Below are 23,119 nucleotides of genomic sequence, written 5' to 3' on the forward strand. Positions count from 1 at the left end.
ATGCAATCTTAAAAAAATCAAAATAAATTGCAAAAAAATCCATGATGAACAAAATGTCAGCATTTTAAAATAAAGACAGGCTCAGCAGAATGAGTAGAAAAAACAGAAGTATTCATAGTGGCACCCCACCGCTAACAGTGGTCTTTGCCTTATTCTACAGCATCTATGATTATGTAGGTTGCTTATTAGAGCTGAAAGTGCTCAGATGAGGGGGTGAGGTGTGCCTTTCAGATAAGGAACATGAATACTGGATTTCAAGGGTGCCACCACCACACTGACCTTGCAGCTTGCAAATCACATAGATGCTGAATTAGGAAATAGAATTTTTTGTGATTTAAAAGTGAATCGAGGGGAGGGGCCAACAGATAAATTCACTTTGTTTAAAACTTCTGCATTTCCAGTGTAGTTCCCTCCCCCCTGCTCTGTGCAGCCTGTTACTCCAGGCAGCACGGTGCTTTGAATAAAGGTCAGCAAGGGGGTCACCCTCCTGATTATTCTCTTCTACCGGGAGAGGAGGAGGAAGACCCCCGCCCCCTTATCCACCACTGAGTCGCCGCAAGATCCTGGGCTTCCCTGACAGCTGCAAATTCCTCCCAGAAGCTGCCAAGCTTCTGTGGTTGCCATGGTCCATGGGAGTGAAATGCTGGCCGGCCTCTGCTGCAGCAGCCCTGAGCAGGCTGTTGCTGCCTCCTCGCCAGTCCTTTTCAAAAGCTTCTAAAGGAGATCCCATGGGGAGGAGGCAGGACGGGACATTAACCAGGGCTTCAGTCCAAGCGGCTGGGGCGAATGAAAGAGGCTTTTCTCAAACTAACGTAGCAAGTGCTGGGCTTGTTTAAAGGGCTTTTTAACCCTCGGTCTTTCCCTGGAGGGAAACGGACGGTAGAGACGGTCCTTGCCGAGCTTCACTTGCTGTAGGCAGCTCCCTTCGGCTTTTTTCCCGGGGATTCCTCACCCTGGGTCTTTCCCTGGAGGGAGAGGAGGGCAGAGAAGATGCTCCTAAACTTAACCTGCGGTGGGCAGCTCCTCCTAGCTTGATTCAAAGGATTTCTCACCCTGGGTCTGGCAAAAAAAAAAAAATCAACGGCAAACAGGCTGTGGTCCAGACTAAATGCAGCTATCGGGTGTGACTTGCAAATTCTGGGAACACTTAGAGAAAACCGGGAACTAACAGAAATGATGAGAAGCCCCTCAGTCCAGGCCTCTGGGGTTTCCCTCCCACCTTCCTCCCCCTCCCGGTCCTCCTTGGGATCTGAGGGCGGGGCGGCGGGGGCGCCGGGGGGTCTGGGGCTCGCCTCCCCGGCAGCGGCGGGGGCAGACAAAGAGGCGGCGGCGGGGGCTCGGGCTCGGGCTCGGGGCCGGGCCGGGCCGGGCCGGGAGGGCGCGGCGGCCGAGCGCGCGGGGAGGGGCCGCCGCGGCGTCTTCTCCCGGCGGCGCGCGCCCGCCCGGCCCCGCGGCGGCGGCGGCGGCGGCGCGTCACGCTCTCCCCCGCCCGAGCCGACGAGCCGGGAGGCGGGAGGCGGCGGCCGCGCGGCTGCTGCTGCTGCAGTGGGGCAGGTGGCGGCGGCTGGCGGCTGGCGGCGACCGAGGCGGCGGCGCGGCGAGCGGTGAGCGGGGCGCGGGGCGCGGGGGGCGGCGCGGCCCTCTTCCCTTCCCTTCCCCGACCCCTCCGCACCGCTCCCTCCGGCCTGCCGGGCCCGCTCCTGCCCTCCCGGCTCGGGGCTCGGGGCTCGGGGCCGGGGTCGGGCCCGCCGTCCGGCAGGGGCCGTCCCCGAGGGCCCCCTGGAGCCCCGGGTGGGTGGGCCCGGAGGCCGGGGTCCCTGGGCTGCTCTCGTCGGAGCCGGGAAAGTGGCCGGCCCTGTCAGCGCCGAGCCCGGCCTTCCCTTTCTCCGCCCGCCTCAAGATGGAGCGTGGACTCCGTGCCCTGCGCCGCCCCGGGCGCCGCTCCCTCCTCACCCCCGCCCCGCCCCGCTCCGCCCGGCCCCGGTGGGCCTGGGGTCGCCGGACCCCCGGGAGGCCGAGGCCCGGCAGGACCTGTTGCCCCGGGCGCCGCCGCCCGGTCACCTGAGCATTCCGCGGGCGGGCGTGGAGGGCACCGTGGCCGTGGCCTCCGCAGGGCGCCGGCCGGCGGGCTGGCCCCGGCTGGCCTCGGGCCTGGCCTGGCCGTGGCTTTTGTTCCCCCCCGAGTGGGGCTGTGATTCTCCGAGCGGGGGGATGACAGGAGGTGACAAGATTTGGGAGATAGTAGCGCTGCCCCGTCGCCCGAACCTTGTGCCTCGGCAGGGGATTGGCTCGGAAGGCAGATGACACTTGTTCGGAGGTCATTCTACAGGCAGAGCCTTCGGATGCCGGTCGCTGGGAGGTCCTGGGCGGCGGGCACCGGCTTGTGATGGGGGGCAAACCCGGAACTCGGCCGTTTCTCCACTTCATGTGGTTTTTCCATCTGGCAGGACCCGAGCACCGCCCCCTCCTCCCTTCACAGCCCCTCCTCTTCGGTGGGAAGAAATTACACGTTAAGTCTGAAGTCTGTAATCGTTTGATACCTGTTTTTAGCAAAACTTGGGGGCCAATTACTGTATTTAGAAAGGACAGTGGGGAAAATTCTGTATTTTTTTTTTTTTTGATTCAGCAACCTTGCCTTGTTCCTGTTTTAGATTAGGACAGTGCCTGGCCGGTAGGCTCAGTAGGAGTGTTGCTGCTGCTGCTGTTATGGTTATCATTCTGGTTGGTGTCACCCTTTTATTATTATTACTTACAGTATCTGTACCAAATGTGTTTGACTTTTGGCTTTAATGATAACCTTTGTAAGAAACCTCAAGTATGTTGCTCCCCAGCCTTGGGGCAGTTTTTCTCTGGAAATAATGCCATTAACATTTATTGAGAGCTTCCTATGGTCAGGCTCTGGGCAAGTCTTTTATGTGTTTTATCTCATTAATCAGTGTAACCCAGTGCTGGCACTATCATTATCCCCATTTTACAGAGGAGGCGTAGAAAGGTCAAGTTCCTGGCCCAGGGTCACATAGCTAGTAAGTGGTGTCAGGATTTGGGCTCAGCTATTCTGACTCCAGGTGCTTGGTTATTAAATTAGGATGGAGGATCTCTGGCAAGGAGCAAAGCTGGCCTTTATTAAAGCAAAGGAAGTGGGTGCTTGCTTGGCCAAGGCCTTGTGCTGGGTTTTTGAGGTTCAGAGAAAGTAGTAAGGTACGTCTCAGGCCTCCCACTAGGCCTAGTTCAGAAGGGTAAAAAACTGAAACTGAGTAGGCCCTTGCGAGATACTCTGTCTGAAGATAAAGATCCTGCCCTTCCCTACTTTTTTCAGCAATTGCTTAAGTTCCTACTTGTGCTTGAGCACAACATAAGCCGATCTGGTTTCTGTTCTTTAGGAGTTTGGTGCTCTTCTTACTTATTCTAAATAAAATTTTTTTTACTCAATGTGTAACATTGAGTTTCTCACACCCCGTATGACCCATCAATGCCTATGAACTTAACTCAGGAATGTTTGACTCTCGCTTCTTAAGTGCTGTCTCTTTTGGGATTCTAAGCCCAATAGATGGTATATGAGAGATAAATTTGTCCTCTTATACTCCATGCAAAGGTAGGCACCTAAATGTATATATATAGACATATATAGATATGTCTATATATATATACATTTATATTCTGGGGGTATATATGGCAAGGACCTTGTATTTCACTTTATAGCATCCTCTGTAGGATTCTGCAGAGTCCCATGTGTTCGGTAAATATGTATTATTTAGTTAATTGAAAATATGTGGTCCATTAGTTTCAAGACTGGTTTTATAGAAGACAAAGCTAAATAAAAAAACAGAAGGTAGTTTAGTAAAGTCACAGAGAGATGGCTTAATATTTGTTAACACTAAAAGAACACTTTGTCTATACAATGTTAACTGAAATGAGACTTTTAACCTCATATAACTTTCTACTTTATCCCAATTAGCTTCTTTCCTCCTTTCCTTGTACAAATGAGGTGGGAGGTGGAGTGTGTTTTTCTGATGTACAGAATGGACAGTGTTTATTAGTCAGGGCAAGCCTGTAGTTGTCCTTTATAGTAGTATTTTTGAAGTGTTGTGATAGTTTCCCTAAAGGCAGCTTGTGGGGCTAATGTGTACCTATCTGTGGGCTGTAATTAGGTCTCATTTAGTATTCATTCAACAGATATTGAGCACCTACTGTGTGCCAGGTGCCATCTGGATGCTGGTGATACAGCAGTGAATAAAACAGACAGAAATCCCTGCTCTCTTGGAACTCCCCTTTGAGTAGGGGAGGCAGACAATACTCATATTAGTAAAATGCATAGTATGTTGGGAAGTGATACGTGGTAAGAAAAAAAAATCAGGGAAGGGGGAATATGAAGTTTTGGGGACAAGAGTTAGGGTAATGGAAATCTTAGGGTGGCAAGAGGAGATCTCGCTGAGAACCTGACTTTTGAGTAGAGACCTAGAGGAGGTGAGGGAATGTAGATCCCAGAGGGAAAAGCATCCTAGGAAGAGGGAACAGCAAGTGCAAAGGTCCTGAGGTGGAAGCTTGGGAGAAGGCAGATAATTTAAGGCCATATAGGTTGTAGTCCTTAAAACATTTATTAAAATATTTTAAAATAATGAAAGATATGGAATAATTTTATACCATGTTATTAGTGATTTTGATGAAGAAAAAGTTAAAGATGGGGGAACTGAGCCTCACTTACTTGCCTAAAAGACTGCACAGCCAGTGAATACATAGCTAGAAATTGAACCCTAGTTTATGTTATATTAGGCAATGCACAGAATCTGTTGGCAGTGCAACCTTAAGAAAGTGGCTGGCAGGAAGGCCAGAGCGGTGCTTGATGTTCAGACTTGCTGTTGAGTGTAGAGTGTGCTTTTCCTATTTGTATGCAGGCTCTTTGCTCAACCTTGGGAGGCCTTGTAACTGACATTTGCATGTACAGTATAGCTTTTTCCTGGAATTGTGCTCCTGGCAGCAAAGCCTTCCTTTTTAGTCTTAAAAGTTTCATGGTTATGGGGCTGGCCTGGTGGTGGTGCATCAGTTAAGTCCACAGGTTCCGTTTCTCGGCAGCCCGGGGTTCGCTGGTTCGGATCCTGGGTGCGGACATGACACCGCTTGGCAAAAGCCATGCTGTGGTAGGCGTCCCATGTATAAAAGAAGAGGAAGATGGGCATGGATGTTAGCTCAGAGCCAGGCTTCTGCAGCAAAAAGAGGAGGATTGGCAGTCATTAGCTCAGAGCTAATCTTCCTCAAAAAAAAAAGTTTCATGGTTTAAAATTTATGTTTCATATAAACCTTTATGTAAGTCTCTTCGATCTTAATTCAAAAGCAGTGTCAGTATTACCCCGGATATGATTTTTTTTGATAACTATTTAGGGAAACTTTAAACTATCATAGTATCTTAAATATTTTTAATATACGTGTTGTATGTTTTCCATGTAGATGGAACTCAAAGAATCCATATGCTTTAAATTAGCATTTGAGTTACAGTGCACTTTTAAGGGACAACGTGTTGACTGATGATCCCATACAAGAATCTCAAGTAAGAGTGACTTCTCTTCAGATTTCAATGAGGGGAACAGAGGAGGCCTTTTTACTTTTTTGGGTAGGTTGGCAGACTGTAATTAACCAACCTTGAATTTGGCTAGGACATCTGGGTTAATATCCTGGCCCTGGCACCAAGTACCAAGGAATCTTGGCCACAATTAGTAAAGAGCTTTTTTTTTTTTTTAAATCTCCATCTGGCACTTCCAGAAGGACAGATTCCGCTAGCACTAACTCAGTGGGTGGGTCTGTTTTTTAACTGTCGATCTTATTGTGGTTCAGCAACAAAATCTTAAAAGTACTCTTTGCAAAATCTTAGAAAAAAGGAAGTAGTCCTGTTAGAGAATCCTCTGGGGGATCTCTGGTACATCTTTCCCTGGGGAAATGATTCTCGTCTCCCTCTCCTCAGGGATGCTAATGACACTACAGACAGGCATTTTGCTGCCCTCGCGTTTTCTGTAAGCGTAAGGTCTAGTATACTTCCGACTTGAATTGAGTTGGTTTGATATTTGTGTTCTCCTTTGCTGACTTATGTCTAAGTATAGCTTGGATTAGATCCCAGTTTTAACTGCCCATTTTTTACACTTAAAATTGCCGAGTCCTTGATTTACTGGATCTTCTCTGAAGTTAAGGGCCTGAAGATCCAGATGTTCAGGACGTGCAAATCATCCAAAATTTGGGTTTGATGTATAAAGGGAAGGCAACTTGAATGCGTTTTTTCCCCCTGATTCTACAAATTCCTAGTCAAGTAGTGCATTGAAATATTTGGCATATTTTTCTCCCTCCCAGGAAATTTAAGAAATATTAGGAATATTGTCCTAAAGACCTTTTAATTAACTCTTTTGACTTCCTGCCTTCTCTCTTTAACTGATTTTCTCCTTAGAGTGAATCTTATTGGAGACATTATCCTCTAATACCTTAAGGCAGGAAAGAACCTATTTAGACTTTTCTTTTGCAGACTAGAGAATAAATAACCTTTATAGGCAGCGTAACTTTTTTACAGCCTCAGTGAAAGAAAACTTTTATCACTAAGTTTCTTTCACACATAGGTGACTAGGAAAAAGCATGTGTATCACATGAAACCATATTGCTAATTTCTGTTGTAAGGTGTCTGTGGCTTGCTTAGAATCTAGTATCAGAGTGAAATTTAGATTTTAGAAAATGTTTTCCAGTGAAGTTTTTTTTTTAGGTTCTCAGGCTTATATTTTCCTTATATACTAGTTTTACAGTGGCCCTTACATTTTAATAACGTATTTTCTCTTGTAATATGTGGGTTCAATGCATAAGGTATAAAACACACACATACAAAAACAGAAGAAAGCAAATTCGTAATCCTACTGTCCAGAGAAAATCATTTCATTATTTTAGAATATGACCTTCCAGTATTTTTTCTTTATACTTAAAAAGAATATTTATGTCTGGATCTGTGTTTCTTTTCTTTTTTTTCTGAGGAAGATTCCCCCTGAGCTAACGTCTGTTGCCAGTCTTCCTCTTTTTTTGCTTGAGGAAGATTAGCCCTGAGCCGACATCTGCACCAGTCTTCTACTTTACATGTGGGTCACTGCCACAGCATTGCTGACAAGTGGTGTAGGTCTGTGCCTGGGATCTGAACCTGCGAACCTGGGCCACCAAGTGGAGTGTCCCGAACTTAACCACTATGCCACAGGGCTGGCCCCTATATTTCTAAGTAATTTAAAGTGTAATATGTTCAGTGGAAACAGTCTCAGCAAACCAACATGGGAAGTCAGAACCGGTATTAAGAAGTTTGAGGTCCTGAATTTGTTTCAGCCTCAGTTCTGTGAGTCTGTGAACTTGGGCAAATTGCTTAACCTCTCAATCTGCTTCTCGCTCTGTAAAATGGGGATGACACCTGCCCTTTCCACCCTATAGGGTTGCTGTATTGATGAAAAGAATTAGGCCTTGATGAGCTAGAGATCTCTGGATAACCTTGTCAGGTGGTAACAGTAGTGCAAAGGGAGTTTCTCAGCACTTTCAAATACCAAAGAGGCTGGGAAGACAGAGGCCAGTTGCCTGTGAGTCACCTGGTTTATTGTATCCATGCTTATAAATTTATAGTAAAGCTTTTCAGATGAATGTGACCAATAAAAAGTGTCTGGTGGGGTGGGAGAAAACCCCAAAGATGCCAGTTTATCAAACATTTGTTGAGTGCTGTGAAGACTCTGCCAGGTACAAGGAGCTCTCTGTCTCACCTTGTGAGACAACTACTCTAGGCAAGGTATAGGATAAAACGGAGGTGGGATGGGACCGTGGAAGAGATGAGTTTGTTTGGCTTGGGATGTGTGTTGGGGAGGGAATCAAAGAAAGCTTCCGAAGTACGAATTGGCACTTGTGTTTGGCATTGATGAAGAACTAGGGTTTGTAGGCAGGGACAGGTGAGGTGAGACTTTCCAGGCCAGCTTGAGCAAAGATACGAGACGTAAAAGTAGCGTGTTGAGATAATGGCAGATAGTCTGCTGTTCTGTAGTTTGAGGGCGGGTAACAGGAAATAAACTTGAGAAAAGACATTTGGGTTTATATCCAGGAGAGGCCTCCCTGCCCTGAGGAGGTCCCTCTGACTGGTCTTTAGCAGTTTATAATCGCTGAACTTTCTGCATGTCTTTTTTCCGATGTTTGGTCAAAAATATCTGGTTGTAGGTAGTAAACTGGAAAACTGCTGGGTATACGAATTCTCTTGTTTTACACAGAGTTATGCAGCCATCACCACAATCAGTTTTAGAATATTTTCTTCATACCGAAAAGAAACCTTCTACCCATTAGCAGTCACTCCTCATTTCCCCCTGACCCTCCCAGCCCTACTCTATGTCTCTGTAAATCTGCCTGTTCTGGACGTTTCATATAAATGGAATCAGAATATGACTGGCTTCTTTCACTTAGCAAAATGTTTTCAAGGTTCATCCATGTTGTAGCTTGTATCAATACTTCATTCTTTTTTTTTTTTTTGCTAGGAAAGATTTGCTGTGAGCTAACATCGGTTACCAATCTTCCTCCCCCTCCCCCAAAAGCCCCAGTACACATAGTTGTATATTCTAGCTGTAAGTCCTTCTGGTTCTTCTATGTGAGCTGCCGCCACAGCCTGGCTACTGACAGATGAGCGGTGGTGTATTGCACCAGGAACTGAACCCCGGCTGCCAAAGTGGAGCACACTGAGCTTTAACCACTAGACCATCAGGGCTGGCTCACTTTGTTCTTTTTTATTTTTTATTATAGTCCATTGTCTGGATATACCACATTTTGTCTATTCACCAGCTGGTGGACGTTTGGGTTGTTTCCACTTTCACAGTGCTGCTATGAACATCTGGGTATTAGTTTTTGTGTGGACATACGTTTCCATTTATCTTGGGGTGTATATCTCAGTATGGAATTGCTGGATCATATGAGAACTCTACCTTTTGAGAAACTGCAAAACTGTTTTCTAAAGTGATTGTACCACCAGCAATGATTGAGGTTCCAGTTTTTCCATATCCTCACCAACACTTGTTGTTATCTCGATTTTTTATTAGTCATCCAAGTCGGGGTGAGGTGAGGTATCTTGTGATTTTAATTTGCATTTTCCCTATGGCTAGTGATGTTGAGCACATTTTTGTGTACTTAGTGGCCATTTGTATAGCTTCTTCGGAGAATGTATCAATTATCTTTTTATTTTTTGCCTTCAAAAATTTATTAAGTATAAAAGCAAAGTGCAGAACAATAGTATGCTACCATTTAGGATAAAAAGGATGTACAAAAGAATACCAATTATCTTTCACTTGCTTTTATTATGGTAAAATACACATATAAAAATTACCATCTTAACCATTTTTAAGTGGCATTAAGTACATTCATATTGTTTTGCAACCATCCCTACCATCCATCTCCAGAGTTCTTTTCATCTTGCAAAACTGAAACTCTATTCCCATTAAACACTAATTCCCCAGTCCCTCTCTCCTTACACCTGGCAGCCACCATTCTACTTTCTGTCTCTATGATTTCGAGTACTCTTAGGCACCTCATATGAGTGGAACCATACAGCATTTGTCCTTTTGTGACTGGCTTATTTCATTTAGTGTGATGTCCTCAGGTTCATCCATGTTGTAGCATCTTTCAGAATTTCCTTCCTTTTAAAGGCTGAATAATACTCCGTTGTATGTGTATACCACATTTTGCTTACCCATTCATCTGTCAGTGGACACTTGGATTGCTTCCACGTTTTAGCTATGGCAAATAATGCTGCTATGAACATGGGTGTATAAATACCACTTTGAGATACTACTTTCAGATATTTTGGGTATATGCCCAAAAGCAAAATTGCTAGATCCTATGGTAATTCTTTTTAATTTTTTGAGGAACTGCCATATGTTTTCCTCAGTGACTGTACCATTTTATAGTCCCACCAACAGTGCACCAGGGTTCCAATTTCTCCACATCTCTGCCAACACTTGTTTTCTGTTTTTTTGATAGTAACCATACTAATGGGTATGAGGTTGTATCTCACAGTTTTGTTTTTTTTTTAAGATTTTATTTTTCCTTTTTCTCCCCAAAGCACCCCTGTACGTAGTTGTGTATTTTAGTTGTGAGTCCTTTAGTTGTGGCATGTGGAATGTCGCCTCAGCATGGCCTGACAAGCGGTGCCATGTCCGCACCCAGGATCCGAACCGGCAAAACCCTGGGCAGCTGAAGCGGAGCGCGAGAACTTAACCACTCGGCCTTGGGGCTGGCCCCTCTCACTGTGGTTATAATTTGCATTTTCCTAATGGTTAGTGATGTTGAGCATCTTTTCATTCGCTTATTGGCCATTTGTACATCTTGAAGAAATGTCTATTTAAGTCCTTTACCAGTTTTGAATTGGGTTGTTTGTTTTTTTGTTGTTGAGTTTACCAGTTATCTTTTAATTCATATATTCATCAAGCATTTATTGAGTGTGTACTGTAGGGGACAGTAGCACAGATGTTGGGGCTACAAAGTTGAGTAAAACAGGTACACGTTCTGCTCTTGGGGACCCCAGAGCTGTTAGCGGAAGTCAGGTTAAGAGCAAGAATTCCATCCTTTGCCTGACAGCAAATCCTGGCTCTGTTACTTTAGGAAGACCTTGCACAAACTGCTTCACTTTTGGAGTGCAGTTTTCTCATCTATAAATTGAGGATAACAGCTACTCCGTACAGTCATTGTGACAATTAAATGAATTAGTGTGTGTAGACCCTAGTAAGCGTTAGTACTCTTCCCTTCCCCTTCAGTCCCTTGTGTCTTCCTGACTTCCCATCGCTAAAGGAAGTTACGTTTCAGCACCTGAGTTTTCTCCTTTCATTTAAGTCAGAATGGGGGAAAAATCCACTTCTACTGGGAGGAGAAATGAAAACCTTTCTTCCTGCCATGTTTTGGAAAATTAATTTGAGTAGGAGTGCCTTGCCGTTACTGAACGGCATATTTTTAATGAACAGTTGTTGCTGAAGAACTTGTAATTTATGAAGAATTAAATATTCAGCATGGAAAAGCCACTCATGCTCCTCATGTCAGAACTTGTGCCTTGCCAAATTTCAGGTCCTGTCATGTGTTTGTCAGTTTTATTTCCCACAGTTTAATTAAAGGTGGAGTTTTTCTTTCTAAGATCTAATAGAACTTGCTGTGTGTCTGTGTAGAAGATGACCTAAACAGGTGAAAAAGAACCAACAGTGACGTTGGGTGTTAAGATGCAAATGAAAACAATTCCTAGGCTCCATTTATAGCACCTAGGCTCGTTGTCCAGAAAACTCTCTTAGGGACCCTAAGTAAAATTAGTAAATGAGTAAAATTAGTAGGGGATATTTTCTCTTGAAATAGCCAGATATCCTTCAGTATTGTGAAAATAGAAATGTGGTTATTTTTTCTGTTGGATCTAAAGACCTATAGCAAGTATTAAATTTGCTTATTTGCAAAGTAAAAACAAGAAGGCTTTTATAAAGAGAAAAAAACAGTAAGGAAGTAATTGATTCTTCTGTGAGTTATCTTCATGCCCTGTTCTCGTTCAGAGCAAACAGTTGGTGTGTGTTTGCTCTTAGTATGGGCAATGCCTGACTGTTTAAGGGCAAGCAACAATATGCCTGCTTTTATTCCTTTGTGAAGATTGTAAAGGGAAGCCAATTTTAACTTGCTTTGAGATTGACTCATTTATCTCGCTGCTGTATATTACAGATCAGAAACTTTTTTTCATCAGCATAGTTTAGGGTCAGGAGTCTTTAATCTGGAGATTAGAGTTTAAATCCTAGGTTGTTAAGTAACTGTGACCTTAACGAGTGATTTCACTTTTCAGGATCAGTTTCCTCCGTGGTAAAATGAGGAAGTTGAACTAGATTGCTAAGGTCTCTTCTGATTTTAAAAGTTTATGATGCTGTATTAAGCACATTTGCTCCTTTTTACATATTTTACATATTAGTATAATTGACTGCTGTCGACCTATTAAGTTCTTCTGGGATACTAACCAGGCCTAGTAATTTCAGTCCCTTTTAAGATCCATCTCTAAGCTGGTGGTATAAGAATCACAGGAATTTTGTAGAAACTTGTGTAAATGAGCAAAATAGCTCAAATTATTTGGCTTTCCATGTCCCCCTCATCTTTTTTTTTTTTTTTTTAATTCTTTTGAAGATGGAGGAACTTTGGGAGGCTGCTTATTTTCTGCTTATCTAAGTAGCAGGAAGAAAATAAATCTTCACTCAAACTTAGTTGTACAAAGACATTCATAATTGCAGGCAGTTGCATCGTGGCACAGAGTTCCATCTTTTAAAAAAAGGTCTAATGTTCCAGCTCTCTTTGCCTTAGTTAGGTTTTGGCCTCCTCCCCCTCCTTTTTAAAATGGCTGTAGACTTTGAAACTCTGGGTACAGATTGTGTTCTGTACTATGTCATACATACTTTAAGTTTTAAAAGCATGTAATTTTCAAGCACAGAATAATTTTTCAAGGGGTTTTGTCTATCTATTGATACTCTGTTCTGACTTTGTTCAGCAACATCCTGAACTGAGTCTTCAATCACTTAAAATTCTACCTCTGACTTTGATGGAAAGATATTGTAAAACTTTCTGTTTACTTTCAGTATCTTACTGTATGATATTCTCAAACCAACACTTAGGGTTGGTAGACTGATTTTATAAATTGCTTTGTAAGGGCTCTACCAGTTAGAAGTGGGAAGTACAACTCCCTTGTAGCACCGTTTCAATTAAGGAGCCAGTTAATTTTCTGACCCTTACTGGCTTGTGTTAGTCCTTTAATGCCTAAATGGGCTTTTCACATTGATTCCCTTAAATAGTGACTACGCTATTTATTTACCTTTCATCTTTTGTACTTTATCCTTGCTAGAGATATGCAGTTTGCGTTTTTAATTCTTTGTGTTAATTTTAAAGCTGAGTCTGGCCTATTTAAAAAGTTATATCATATATTGTGTATGAAACATACATAAATGCTACTTATGTAGATAAATGTCAGTGAAAATAGATCTTAGTGGTACTCAAGTACAATAAGGTGACAGAAGGCTAAAGAAGAGCCAGAATTATGCTACCTGGAATCTTTCTAACATTTTTTGCCTAGATATTCCCTTATGAATCCAGAGTGATGACAGCAACAGGACCCATCCAGATGAATTACCCAGGAGTTGGAGATGTTTGTGGAAGTATTGGTGTTCATGAATATTTTTGACAATGGAATGAAAAAAAGGAGGATAGGCTGCATGTATTTAATATTCAATTAACATTTGTTAAGTAATCTACCATATGAGAGGCACAGGGAACTGAAATTGTTGCAAGTAAAGACAATGAGGACCATGTTTTGAAAAATAGCTGTGAGTGCTCGTATTCTGACAAATGGCTCTTTGGAGTTGGTGTAAGTAAATCCTGTAAGAACAAGGTAATAAACTGAGTAGAGAGATGTGGAACTGAATGAAAGTGTTGACGGGTGGCCCCATACTTAAGTTGGTGTTTTTTACATTTTAGTTTTACCTTTCTCATGTCTCCTTTTCTCTTCCTTTAACTTATTTTATTATTTTGTGTCATACTTTATAATGATTTCTGAAATATATAAATTTAGCACTACATGAATATGTTATTACCACCTCTTTCTTCAGCTTGTGGATTAACTGTAAGTTTATCAAAAGTGGTACAAAATTAACTTGAACTGTGAGAGAGGTGTCAGGTGACTTGCAGTTCTTAGAAGATTCTGTTTCTTCAGCTAGGTGATCTTTGGAGAACTCTGGCAATCTTTAAGCTAGACTACAATGCTGCTTTTTCCAATTTATATGAAAAATTAAGTAATGAACAATGGTTTTCTTAATTTCATTTTCCATTTATTGTGGGAGTTTTTTAGTTTAAGTCTTAGGCTCCTGCCATGGTATATTTAGAAAATTTAGACTTTGTACTGAACCTCAGTATTTTGTGGTATTCTATTAAGAACACCACTATTTCCAGATGCTCTGGCCTCCTCAACACATTTGAGACACTGCTCCACCGTTTTAAGCTTACCCTTTGGAAGGACAGAGTCTGCTCTCTGGAAGATGGATTCTCTATTTCTTTCCACGTGGGAAAATGGCTTTCACTTCTTCTGTATGTTTATTTCTGGCAAGGCTGCATGGCCTTTTCCCCCTGGCTAATCTTTTCATTATTCCTGAGTCTTGGAATGGTCTGCTGGAGATGGTGGGATAAAGAAACAGAGGGACAATTTCAAAATCCCTCCCTGTCTTCCCAGGCATCAGCCTTAGTGACTTATCTCCCATGTGTATGGTTTATCCTGTTGCCTTTAAACCAGTCATTTAGTTGCTGCTGACAACAGATGGCTCCGGTCCCCTACCTTCTTCTCTCTAGTTTCTCTCACTTGTCATTACACTGATGTGAACAGTGGCTCTTCTGTGGCCTGTACCCTACACTGTGTTTGGTGAAGTCACACACATTTTCCCTGTGTTCAAGGGGCAAGCTTCGGGTAGGCCAGAACCTTAGGATGACCTTATGTGGCTTCATGTCACTCATCATCAGTTCACACTGACTGACCACTCATGTGCTTGCCAGATACTCTACCCTGGAGAAGATGCTCCTCCCTCCATCCTCCGAGGAGTATTCTGTGTTTTCATTCAGTAGACTAACAAGTTTTCCAGATGTTAAAACTTGGGACAAGGCTCTTTCTTTCCTGGGTCTTACATTTTACATTATAGCCACTAGCCTGTTTCTAAGTCAAAGCCAATTTACTAAAGTTTAGGGGAAAAAATATCAGATTAGTAAGAAACTAATAGCTGACAATACAGTCGCATCCTTCACCTCTCTTTTCTCTCCTACAGTTTTTCCATCCAGTCTGCAGGCTGATCTTTCCATATGTTCTTAACACGCCATTCCTTCACTCTGCATTGGTTTACCTCAGTCAGAAAGATGGAAGATGCTGCTTCAGTAAAATAATGCTCTCGCTCCCCTCTTTGTACTTGAAATGCTGCCTCCTGCCATACTGGCCTTAAATCTGCCGGTCGCTGACTCTCGGTTCCTTTCTTGTATCTTGAGACACACCTATTAAATTTTTATCTGTAACTCAATCTCTGTACTTTGCTTTGAGTTTGCGTGGGTATATTTTCAAACTCTTAGTGTAAGCTGTCAGTTTTACTGGGCAGAGCCTGTGCTGTAAGCAGGGCTTCTTTACACATTAGGTATCCCCTGTCAAATAGATATTTTAAGGGTCCTTTTGCTGTAAATGCTATTTTTTCCTTTTTTATCTTAAGAACAATTAGATTATTCAAAGTTTTATGTTCAAGAGTTTACGTTTTTCTGATCTTTTCCTCACATATGTATTGTAATGAAGTAGGAAAGACGAAGGTTGCATACGCAGCCCGATTTGGGGTATTTGATTGGCAAGTGTCTTATCAATGCCAAAAGGAGAGCTACTTTATATGCTGCCTTAAACGTACATTCCACACCTGCACTGTCCAGTACAGTAGCCACAATCCGCGGATGGCTTTTGAGCACTTGAACTGTGCGAAGTCCAAGTTGTTATGTGCTATTAAGTATAAAATACACAATAGATTTCAAAGACCTAGTATGAAAAAAAGAATGTGAAGTAGCTTAGTAATAATTTTTATATTGATTACATTTTGAAGTAATATTTTGGATTTACTGGGTTAAATAAAATGTTATTAGTTTCAGCTATTTTATTTTTTAAATGTGCTTGCTAGAAAATTCAAAGTTATGCATATATCTCACGTTATACTTCTATTGGACAGCACTGCTAGAAAGTATAGTAGTGTCAACAAAGGTAATGATCTAATTTGTCTTACAGCTCTTATGTACCACCTACTGGAGGTGGTAATCGAACAGTTTACTCATAGCCTCATTGGCCTGCTTTTAAAAAGAGGCCCCAGAGTTGGGAAACCCTCTAATGCTGTTGTTTTCAGCAAATGCTTAGAGGGTGAAGTATAAATTACAGAATTGCATCATTTTATGGGTTCTTGTTTTGAGGTTGAGTCAGTTCAGAAGGGTTTTGAACTCTTACTATATATCACATGCTATCTTGGGTCCTTTGGAGGCAAAGGCAAATTTCATCCCTGACCATGAGGAACTTAGTCATAGCATGCTATGCAAACAAAACACGAGTGAGTGTGATTCATCGTCCAATAATAGAAGACTGCACAGTGGCTGGAGTAGTCCAGGGGAGGGAGAGATGGGGCAGGAAGAGTAGTCAGGAGAAACCCCACGAGGAGTGATGCGTCTGCTTGTATTCTGTTAGAGTCATTTCCTGTGTCCCCCGAAGCCCTTATATATGGGAATGTGCTGCATGCAGCAGTGGAGTGTGTGCCTTGGGTGTATAAACAGCCCATATGTGGGAGATGAGGCATGACTGTGCACTTCCCATCAAAGGACCTGAAGCTCAGTTCAGCTGGCATGCGAGATGTGTTTAAATTGGTCCCGGGCAGGCCTATCAGCTTAGTAATTGGGTTTTGATAGTCTTCTGTGAAGTTGAAATACTTGACCTTCCTTGTTTTACGCAGGAATTGGAGAAAATCTGTAAATGCTTGTCAATTTTATTTGTCTCTCTCAGTCTTTTCTGTATGTACAGAAATATGAATGTGAATGAAATTGAAAGAGGGGGAAAAATTGAATAACTTACATTTCTTTAGTGGAAATACTAGTCAATTTGGAAAGCCACCAGAGTATTGTGTAAGTGTTTTCAGTGGCTGAAGCAGATGAGCTCAGGTTTCAGTGTGTCTCCTGTGTTGGGGGTGGGGGAGAGCAAGTGACACAGCATACAACAGACACTTACATAACCATGACTTCAGGGGACAGGATTAAGCTGTGAATGAACCTCCCAAACTCAGGCGTATGATATTAGAACACAACATTTGAGTTTTTCTCTCAAGCTTGACTTGAAAATCAGCATCAGAAACATCTTTCAAACTAGCCTTTTCATTACTCTCAGAACTTCTTTCCACGTCCCTTCTGTTATTAAGTTCACGGACTTTTAACGTTTTAGAATTGGAAGGGAGCTCAGACGTCTCGGAGTGCAGCTCTCTACAGGTAAGTCACTTAACCCGTCTACTGCTGGATTTCCTCTCAGTCACCCAGCGGGGCTAAGCCGAAGCCTGGGTTTCCAGAAGCCCCCTCTTCTGTACGTGCAACCTGTCTCTGGAGGCCCAGAGTTAAACTCCCTCTCCTGGCAGATTAAATTCATTGGAGATTCTTCAGCTCTCCTTTTGCCTCCCAACAGATTTTCCGGATTTGGTAAATAAAGGACTATTTTCGTTTTGCTGATGGGGCGAAATAGACTATAAAGGGACTGAGACCAAGTGTGGAGATGTGATTTGCCTCAGACAATACAGTGCCCTGCTGGAGGGTGCCAGGAGATGCTGAACCTGTTAGAGGCCCACCTTATCAGATGTGGGTTCTTCTTCACTGATGGCAGAGTACTCTTTGGCAAAGTGAGAGCCTCACTTTGAATCACTTTCACTTTTGAATCCTTGCCCTTTCATTTAGGGAGTTTCAATTTGGAATCTAAACAGTAGAGCCACAAAAAGATGGAGTTAGAAATAGATCTTACTTAATCAGTATCCTCAGGTTATAGATCAGGATATTAAGGTCTGGGAGGGGTTACGTAACTGTTGAATGTCATCCGGCTGGGACAGAGTCCAGGTGTTCATTACCCAGTCTAACCTTTTTATACGTTTGTTTTTTAAAGCCACAAATTTTTTTATGACAGTAAACAAAAAACCTAAACAAAACCTTAAGAAATCAGACAAGAATTATGAAGAATATTATTCCTTTTCACTTGAACATAATTTGTACCATGCTTGTTTTTGGAAACTGCTTGTTTTGAGGAACCTCTTATTTCTGTAAATTGCTTAAGCTTTTTTTAGGTTATGAGGGGTGAGGCAGAAGGTGGTGTTTGGATTTTACTAAAATAGCTTCTATAATAAAACTTTTTATTATCGGAAATTTCAGACAGACACAAAAGTAGAATGGTACCATCACCTATCTTGAACAGTTATCAACTCATCAGTCTTATATAAGTTTAAATATGCTGTCATCAAACTTGTGTGTAATTTAGACATAATTTGCTCTTGCCAGTAAAATGTCTTTTTGCTTTTAAGGAAATACAATACTTTTATTTATTATTCATGTAATTGTGCTTTTTGCGGTAGGAAGCTTGTATCTCAGGTGCATAGAGTTTATTTAGGTGAGATGATTCCCAATCTCTAAGCAGAGTTTTTATCTTTATTAGGTAAGAAAAACTAGCTGCTGTAAGAAACCCCACTAATTTTGGTGACCTTAATGGATGCGAGTTTATTTTCAGTTATGGAAAAGTCCAGAGTGGGTATTTCCTGATAGGGGAATGGGGAGAAGTGATTCAGGATTCAGCCTTCTTCCACCTTGTGATCCCACATTCCTCAATCTATGCTTTCGAGGTTGCCCAGCTTGTCTCCATCAAGCCGTCGGAGGGGCTGAGAGGATGGGGGATTGTACATGGGAACATTTTATGGGCTAGCCCTAGAAGTGGCATACCTCCCACATAGAACTCAATCACATGGTCACACTGATCTGCAAAGGGAGCTGGGAAGTGGGGTCTGTAACTCCAGGAAGAAAAAGAAAAAGGGTTGGCGAACCTCTAGCCACTCTGCATGCTTATCCACTCCTCGTACTGGCCTTGTGCTGCATTTATGTTCCTGTGTAGAAAGCTGCACGGTAGAGTCTGCTTCAGTACTCTCTGGTTGAAGGCATTTTACTGTGGCTCAAAATCATTAAATTTTTTTCCTGCTTATGAAATTATACCTATTCATTAAATAAAATGTGAGAAACCCAAGAAGACACAAATATGGTATAAAAACTACCAATATAATCCCATAACCTGGAGATAATTATTATTAATCCTTTGCTACATTTTCTTCCAATTCAATTTTTTTTCTTAAGATTGGCACCTGAGCTAACAACTGTTGCCAATCTCCTTTTTTTTTCTTTCTGCTTTTTCTCCCCAAATCCCCCCAGTATATAGTTGTATATTTTAGTTGTGGGTCCTTCTAGTTGTAGTACATGGGACCTAATGAGTGGTACCATGTCTGCGCCCGGGATCCAAACCAGAGAAACCCTGGGCTACCGTAGCGGAGCACGCGAACTTGGCCACGGGGCCGGCCCCCAATTCAATAATTTTTAACCACTTAGAAATAATAAAATTTCACCAATTCTTATTCTGTGCTGGCTTGCAAACTGAAGCTCATAAGCAGGGGAAAACAACAACAATAACAACAATCTGACAACTTTACCTTTTCTTAGCAAAGATACACTGTTTGGAGCTCTGCTGAGGCTTTACACTTTGGGTGTTTCTGAACTGAACTTTCTGCTTACTCATTGTAATCCTCTTCTTGGTAGAAAATATTGAGGCTGGTGAAGTTAAAGAAATATTAGAATGGCAAGGCAGGAATAACATTTTAAGTTTATGATTTACTTCCTACTCACCTTTCAGAATTCTTAAATATAGCTTAATTTTCCAGGAGGGAATACTAAGAAAAGGAGTTTGAAACAGAACTAACTTGCAAACTTGAAAAATGTAAAAAATACATTCTTCGTGGTGAGCTGAATACTTGGGTGGATGTGCTTCTCCCTGCTTACCTGCATTGCTTATAGTGGTCAGTAGTGGAGAAAGATGCTGCTAATCTTAGATGGGAGGACAGTTTCTTGGGAGAAGGTGCATTTCCTGAGTCATCAGCTCCAGATTCAGGGATACCAAACCTTCTGGTTTTTCTTTAAAGTGGTGAGGTTGCATCCTAGAGGCAGACCAACATCAGAATTCCTGTTTATGAGGTCATCATCATGACCTCACAGCCGAGGTCACTTAAAATGTTTGCCCAACTTCTGGCAGGATATGAGCTGAGGCCTGGTCCAATTCTACAGTCATCATGAGGTACTGTTTGTCTCACATTCCTAGATTTGGGTTGACTTTTCTGCAACTTCTGTAGATAAAAAGTAAAGAAGTTGTCATTAGGCCCTCTATATTTTACTGAAAAAGATTGTATAATGAAAAGAAAATCATTGCTTTAAAATATCCTCTGGCAGGACGTTTAAAAACAGAAGACTGAGCAGTAGAGCAGAAATGTCTCACTGTGTGAATGGGTCACTGTGTGTGGTCAACCAGTGGCTCTGTTTACTAGGTGATTTGATAGCAGTTTTCCTGTTCCCTGCAAATAAACATAGCATTTTTGTTCTAGGAAAATATATCTACCACACCAGGCAAGTAACAATCTGAAATGATTAGACTTTGTTATCAGTAGTATAAATTATTTATGACCCAGAAGCCTAAATTCAGATGTATCACAATTAAGAAGAAATATCCAGAAACCTGGTCTCTAAGGGTTAATACATATAATTTTCTTAAGGATTGCCCTCCTTTAAACTGTTAACCTAAAAAATAAAAAACCCAGTTATTTTACCAGCAAAATGGATTTACTGGGGAACAGCAAAGAATTTCAGTTCGGAACAAGCAAGCTATAGCCAAAGCCACAGGCAAGTCCAAGAATCAAAGGAGAGGACCATTATTTTATAGGGAAAAAGGAGGAAATTGGGAGGAGTTGTTTTGAATGGAAGTCCATTGGAGAAGAGCAAGAGTTCAGGGTGGTGATGGTTTCTCATTGACTGAGTTGCTAGTGTGGTCCATTTCTATTTGGGGTGCAATGTATGTTTCTTCCTATTGGGGTCTGTAATTGATGATTCTTCCTGTTGAGGACTTCTTTTTCTTGGGGTCTATTAATTGACAATCTTTCCTGTAATTGACCTCAAGTGACAGTGTGTGGCAGCTCCCTCTTCGGGCCCCTGGACTCCATTTTAAATGAGGTTTCCATTTATTAATTTTCACAAACAAAAACTTCAAAAACTCTGTGTTCCTCTGTGCTAGGAATGAGCACTTGATAAATTATCCCAATCCCATCTTTTATTTAAGTAGATACTGGATTCTCCTAAGTTTGATTCTAGAGTTAAGAGATTATGTGGCCAAAATTTTTTTGTTTTGTTTCGTTACTGCTTTTCCCCCCACAAAGCATGTCAGTATCGGAAAGACTCAATATCCACTTTTTGAAGTAGATTGCTCTTTTTGTTTCTTGAAAAAATTTTTTTTGTTTTAATAGACGTTATTTTTTAGAGCAATTTTAGTTTCACAGCAAAATTGAGTGGAAGATACAGAGATTTCCCATATACCCCCTGCTACCACACATGCATTAGACTGCTCTTTTTAAAGCATTGTCCCATGTGTTCCCCATTTTTTCCCCTCTGTAACAGTCACGTGTCCCTATTTTCTTAAATATGTATGACCTATAGTCTTAAAATATTTGCTTTCTTTGAAACTAAGAGCCCTTTATGGATTTCCTAGGTATGTTCCCTTTCAAATGTGTGTCTTTAACTGGGATGTATTTAAGACAGCTTTTAGAAATGAGACATCCTGTACATATATGTTGTAGAAACTTGAAATTACCAATTTAAGGTTAATTTTAGCTATGGGGACAGTATTTAATTGCTTTAGATCAGTGTCAGTAATTAAAGTAATTATTTCATTATCTCATTTCATTTCTGTGCTTTCAGAAATAGAACTGTGCTTTCATATATTCTTTGACAGGTAGAACAGAATTGAGTCTTTTGAATTCCCATTCTCTTTCATGGAAGGGGTATCAAGATGGGGTCTGAATGGTAGTGGTTGTTAGCAGATGGGGAATGATCCCTCAGGCATCTTGAAATGAACTCTGGTGGTTTCCTGGGGCAGCTGGAACAGTTGACGGCTCTTTGTGCTTTGCATAAAGTGTTAGATGGCACTGGCTTCACCTCCAAACTTGGGGTTCATCACTACAGTTGTGCTTTTTTTTTTTTTCTTTCAAGAGCCTGATAACTAACCCATTGTTTTTTTACTACAAATAAATGTTTTCTTTATCTGCATGTTTTCAATATTCTTCCCTTTATGAGGCATATTCTAGGGGACTGCTTAGGAGTAACTGTAGTAAGTATATGTTCTATGTTTTGAGAAGGCTCTCATCTTGAACTGTATTCCCAACCTCAGAAAATTTGTTTGTTAGAACGGAAGACTGATTTTTATGTAATTTCCTGTTCAAGTAACGTGTAGTGAAAGAGGTTATATGTGAGAGGAAAGTGGGGCAGTTGGATTCTTAGAAATAACTGGCTAGTATTTGTGGTGCATACTATGTACTGGCATTGTTCTAATCACTTGAAGCCTCTCCAGACGCTACTGTTTTCCAGTATCTAACACACTAGACAAATGTGTCCCAAACCTTAGCTTCCCAGAGGGTGGAGCACATGTTTGTGTTGGGTGGAAGGAGAATAGCGCTACTTTCTGGAATCCTAACTTTGAGTAAAGCTAACATTCTCAAGGCATATAAAGCACACTTCTGTTTAGGAAATACTGAACAGGGTAGGTCTTCTAAGGTTATTTGCTTCCCTGAAATAAATGTCTTGCCCTTTTAAATTTGTTATTTAAATCAGATCTCAGAGTTAAATCACAAACTAGGATATTAATGTAGTTCAAAATTTTTGCTTATTTCAGGCCTCGCTTTTTTGTCTCTTAAAATAATCCTGTAGCTTACACAGAAAAAAAACACAAAAAACTGTTCCTCTAGTGTTGATGTTTAGCAACAAAACTTCCTGTTTTTAGGCAGAAACCTTTTAATGAGAAGGAAGAGAGTCAGAAAGGATGTGCCACTGAACCATCCATGCCTGGAGCCCTTCTCCCTGGTACAGTTGGTGCTTGGAAGTAGATCGCTGTCCCTGCTTCTCCCGTTTGAGAATGTACAAGCAATATAGTAGCTATTTTTGACTGTTCAGAACATTTTTCAAGTGGTTCTTGGCTTGAAAAAATATTATAACTATGGCATCAATCAATGGTGTAAATATAGGATTCTGGGGGTTAGTGTATAGTATATGTTGCAACCTTATAGTTTGGAAAGCAAGATTATAAAGTAATGTGACTGACTTAAAAATAAATGGAAAAAATACACCAGATCTTAAATTCTTTCATCTAGAGAGGTGTCATTCATTTATTACAGTGATACTGCCGTTAATAATTTTTGGAACTCTTGGAATTACCCTATGTGTCTTGGATAAATTT

At 41.7% G+C, this 23,119-nt stretch overlaps 1 protein-coding gene across 15 annotated transcripts in view; it reads left to right on the forward strand.

The window, feature by feature from the left end:
* Window positions 1-1,446: 1,446 nt before the first annotated feature.
* The window catches only part of CLIP1 (CAP-Gly domain containing linker protein 1), a 113,952-nt gene continuing 92,279 nt past the window's right edge, over window positions 1,447-23,119 (forward strand). For 3 of the 15 annotated variants that reach the window (XM_070515945.1, XM_070515961.1, XM_070515957.1), the window contains exon 1: window positions 1,447-1,604. The gene's annotated coding sequence lies outside the window, so the exon portion shown is untranslated. Of the gene's footprint in view, window positions 1,605-2,651; window positions 2,722-16,317; window positions 17,047-23,119 lie in introns of those variants that run through there. The other 12 variants (XM_070515952.1, XM_070515959.1, XM_070515953.1 and 9 more) reach the window with 10 other exon arrangements.

This window comes from Equus asinus, chromosome 8 (genome assembly GCF_041296235.1).
Source record: "Equus asinus isolate D_3611 breed Donkey chromosome 8, EquAss-T2T_v2, whole genome shotgun sequence".
NCBI classification, from domain to species: Eukaryota; Metazoa; Chordata; class Mammalia; order Perissodactyla; family Equidae; genus Equus; species Equus asinus.